This window comes from Notothenia rossii (assembly GCF_949606895.1).
Source record: "Notothenia rossii genome assembly, chromosome: 6".
Classification (NCBI taxonomy): Eukaryota; Metazoa; Chordata; class Actinopteri; order Perciformes; family Nototheniidae; genus Notothenia; species Notothenia rossii.
Genome location: NC_136909.1, coordinates 87,765,382 through 87,770,381, shown reverse-complemented (window position 1 = coordinate 87,770,381; position 5,000 = coordinate 87,765,382). Strand labels below are relative to the sequence as shown.

The 5,000-nt window shown below is 42.7% G+C and overlaps 1 long non-coding RNA gene across 1 annotated transcript in view; it reads left to right on the top strand.

The window, feature by feature from the left end:
* Positions 1-231: 231 nt before the first annotated feature.
* LOC307044294 overlaps positions 232-5,000 on the top strand; it is a 5,654-nt gene continuing 885 nt past the window's right edge. Inside the window, exons 1-2 of the long non-coding RNA XR_013809602.1 lie at positions 232-282; positions 3,036-3,111. This is a non-coding gene — a long non-coding RNA (uncharacterized lncRNA). The remainder of the gene's footprint in view (positions 283-3,035; positions 3,112-5,000) is intronic.

The window sequence follows — 5,000 nt, the reverse complement described above, 5'->3', positions numbered from 1 at the left end:
TGTGTGTGGTGTTCTCCTTGCAGGATTTGAGCGCTGCAGGGTGCAACACACTGACACACTTACAGGTTGTAACGATAGCTTGTCATGAACCCAGGTGTCTCAAGTATTTCACATCACATCAGCACGAGAGGAATTAAACCTGCGGCCCAAAGTCAACACAGACGGCCTGGAAAAAAAAGACTGCTATTGGAAAATAACGAGGAGGAGGAGGAGAGGAATGAAGATGAAGGTGTAAACACAGAGAAGGTCGTGACCTCACCTTCTTCCTACGTCTCCACCTGTGTGAGTCATTGTTAAAGTGTGTGTTGCCTTCATGCTCTCATCTTCAGAAGTTGTGATTGAGCCGCTGTGTGGGCGAGCGTCCTCCCTGCTCAGGAATGAATTCATCACTTCACCCCACAGGCATTTATATTTTGGGTACAGAACATTTTCACAACTCTGCATCATGTCTATAACCAATGCTATAACGCTATTATATTATATACTTCAAAGTAGGGAAAAATATATGGTGCAAAAACATTTCCATTAGGAGAAACTGTTGTTGGAAACTTACCTGAAATGTTTCATGGTCTTATTTTAACATTGTGATCACATGACTCCTTCCGTTGTCACTGCAGATCAGCTGTAAGCTAGCTAGCTAACGTAGCTAACATCGTCATTTCAGATATTCTGACAAACACTGACAGTTATGAGACAACTCACTCTGAGACAGAGACAGTTCATCAGCTTTATATTCCTGAACGTCACCAAGCTGTCCCAGCTGTGTGCGTCACTCTTTAGTGTCCCCTGGTCTCCCAGCTGTGTGCGTCACTCTTAAGTGTCCCCTGGTCTCCAGCTGTGTGCGTCACTCTTAAGTGTCCCCTGGTCTCCAGCTGTGTGCGTCACTCTTTAGTGTCCCTTGGTCTCCCAGCTATGTGCGTCACTCTTTAGTGTCCCCTGGTCCCCAGCTGTCTGTGTCACTCTTTAGTGTCCCCCGCTGTGTGTGTCACTCTTTAGTGTCCCCTGGTCTCCCAGCTGTGTGCGTCACTCTTTAGTGTCCCCTGGTCTCCCAGCTGTGTGCGTCACTCTTTAGTGTCCCCTGGTCCCCAGCTGTCTGTGTCACTCTTTAGTGTCCCCCGCTGTGTGTGTCACTCTTTAGTGTCCCCTGGTCTCCCAGCTGTGTGCGTCACTCTTTAGTGTCCCCTGGTCTCCCAGCTGTGTGCGTCACTCTTTAGTGTCCCCATGTCTCCCAGCTGTGTGCGTCACTCTTTAGTGTCCCCTGGTCTTCCAGCTGTGTGCGTCACTCTTTAGTGTCCCCTGGTCTCCCAGCTGTGTGCGTCACTCTTTAGTGTCCCCATGTCTCCCAGCTGTGTGCGTCACTCTTTAGTGTCCCCTGGTCTTCCAGCTGTGTGCGTCACTCTTTAGTGTCCCATGGTCTCCGTTGTGTTTTGAGCTTCTTGCAGCGTTTGGTGAAAGATTTCCCTGGTGTATTTAATTATGTGCAGCCCTATAACTGGTAATAATATTAAAGTATCTCAGATTTCACACATCATATCACACTGCATAATATGTAAACATTTTAGGTGCACATTTGTCTGAAACCGGGGTGAACACTGTCCCAAAAGGACACGTGTGCATGTGTGAACGTGTGTGTGTGTGTTCATGTGTAAAGGTGAGAACGTGTGACACCCTGCATAGTGTGTGTTTAACATAATTGTATGAAAGTATGTCAGAGCTCTGTTACTGTGTATGATGTCCTGTGTGTGTGTGTGTGTGCGTGTGTGTGTGTGTGTGTGTGTGTGTGTGTGTGTGTGTGTGTGTGTGTGTGCGTGTGTGTGTGTGTGTGTGTGTGTGTGTGTGTGTGTGTGTGTGTGTGTGTGTGTGTCTAGCATCCTGCAATATTTGCAAAACACGCCTCACAGAGCAGGTATGCGACGGCAAACAGGTAGGAACAAATGCTGCGAGGAATCCTCCACATTCTTTCCTTTGTTGTGAGCGAGACACGGAAATAAACTTGAAATCACTAAATCACCGCCGCTGGAGCCAGATCCATCTTTAGTGTGAGCACAAATATTAAAGAAAGATGTTTAGATAAGAGCATAACAGTTTAATCTATGATTTGTTGTGAGCGAGCCAGAAGTCTGGAGACATCAGAGAAATACCAGACACAGCTGGCGGTTAAAGCCACTGTTTGTTGTTTGTTGTTGTGAAAAGGAAACTCAAAAAAATACAAATGGAAGATTCTAATTTGTTACTTTAAGGAACCCCAAATTCAAAGTAAATGCAAAATCACTTCAAAATGCTGGAGAGATTGTGGTGAGCAGAAACCAAGCTCATATATTTAGGGGCCTGTTATGTTTTGGGATTTCTGGAAAATAGTTTAAAGAGAAATGTCCAATATCTTTGGGGGAAACACCAGAGGCAATTCAGAAGAAAGGTTCCTACCTATTACTTGTGATAGGAGGAGCGATCATTAAACAGATTACAAGCAATTTGCTAAAAGATAATAACTTAATAAACTCACAATGGAATAACCTAGTAAATGAAACTTATGGAATAGAGAAAACAAAGAGAAGCCAAATGCATATGTTTGAGGAAAGGTGGGAAACATGTTTAAAGTATAGAAGACTATAATGAAAGTTTATAAGGAACATGAGGTAAGAATCGACCTCAGTATTAATATGTTATCCATTTGTTTATTTGTATTACTATTATTATTATTTCACTTCGGATGTGTTAGTTGATTCATGTATCTAGATGTGTATATTTTGTTATGCATGCTTCTTTGAAATGCAAAAACAGGCCGTTGAAGCTCAGGAACATTTACCTTAATTTCCGCTTCCTCTAGGGATCTTCCTCACGTCTGATTGTGTGTTGGTACATCCACTTAAAGCCTAATTGCTATAACTTTAAAAAGCGTTGTCACCTTTATTTCCAGGTTAATAAGTTATAACAGTTTTCCAGGCAAGAAACAAACTCTTTAGATTACCAATATGTGATTACCAATTAACGAACATTTGGGAAATGACGGATCCATTTCGTGTTTTTCTTCACAGTTTGGGAAGCATCACAGCCACGAGAGGTCATGAAACATCCGTGACCAAACACAAGCTGATTGGGTCAAATTCAAATGTAAAGAACTAATTACAATACAGCCTCCCCCTGCTGTGTTTAACTGTAGTTTAATTTGTGATTTTTATCAGGACAAACACAGGTAACCCCCTCCCCCACAGCAAACACACACACACACACACACCCCCCCCCACACACACACACACACACACACACACACACACACACACACACACACACACACACACACACACACACACACACACACACACACACACACACACTCTGCTAATCAGCAGTTAGCCTGCTGTCGCCTGTTGCTAATTGAAAGGTTTGTTGTGTAAACAGAGAGCACCACCGGCCTGATTCACTGTCCCCTTCCTCCTCCTCCTCTTCCTCCCCCACTTGTTCTTCTTCCCCCCCCCCTCACTGTTAGCTTTGCTTCATAAAAGTGTGTGTTAGTATCTCCAGGATGAGCAGAAACTACTTCAGATTTCATAAAGACGAGGAATCTGCCATGTGTCTCTCAAGGCTCCAATCATCCAGCATTCCTCACCAGACGAAGAAACTTTATAAAAGCTATCAAATCAATCTTTAATAGTCGTTTCAGAAACAGTCAATTAAAGCTTCCTCAAAACAACCAGACTCCATTGACAAGAAGGTACATTTTACCACATGTTTCACATTAAATCACACTTTCACACCCCAAAAAACACCACAGGAAAACTCCCCAAAATGTCTTCAGAGTCCAACAATCACCAACTGTGGTTTGGATGGTTCTGGAGTCAAATGACGAACACACACATATTTTAGCTTGAAACTTTCAACACACTAAGCATTTTAAAACACACGTTCAAACCCCATTAACCTAAAGAAAAGCTACACCAAGATGTTGTCAGAGTTCGAACAAACACCAACTCTGGTTTGGATGGTGCTGGAGTTAGATGTGAAAAGAAACGGCCAATAAATGCTCTCTTCAAAACAACCAGACATTGACGAACACACACCGGTTTTAGCTTCAACGAAACTCATCAACCGTTCTAAGTCATGAAGACAGTCTCCATTGAGTACTTTTAACACCACACTAAGTATTGTAAAACACACGTTCAAACCCCACAAACCTAAAGACAGCTCACCAAAATGAGTTCTAACAATCAATAACTCTGGTATGGTAGGAATTGTTCTTCAATTCAATCACTTAGAAGTGGAGGGAAACGCCCAATTAAAGCTTTCCTCACCAGACTTCAGCTGCTATCCCTTTCAAACCCAAACAAAACTCTTCCAACAAACACCAACTCTGGTTTGAGAGTTTAAAAAAGAGGATACATATGTAACCACTGTTTTTACAAACCATGCTTTGTGATGAATTTATGACATTTAAGTAATTCATGCACACGGTCACTTTGGTAGAAAAGGGTCTACGTTGTTGACTTGAGAAATAATCTGATGGTGTCTGCAGGATGGAGAGTAAACACAGACAGCAGGCGGTCATCAGCTCGCTAACTGCTGCTGATAACACACACACACACACACACACACACACACACACACACACACACACACACACACACACACACACACACACACACACTGATAAGCTAAACACACTCATTAGAGCAGAGGGTTTTCTGAGGCTTCTGTTAATCTGTTGGTGGTTATTTAGCACAGGAGGGACAGAGCCATTGTTCTGCAAGCAACAAGTTAGTATTTACACTCAAGTCGAAACAAACGTATTGAGTTTTGAGTCTTAAAGAATCTGGCGAATTGAATGCGGATGCTGGGAATGAATAGTGTTCAGAAAAAGGAACACTACTGATGTTTGTTAACCCCAATTGAATGCACCAATTCATATATAACCGTCTGGAAAGTGACGGCATTATGTGAAAGAAAGCACTATTTAGAAATTAGGCATATTTTGCAACCTCTTGCTAAAGGGAAGCAAGAGTTTT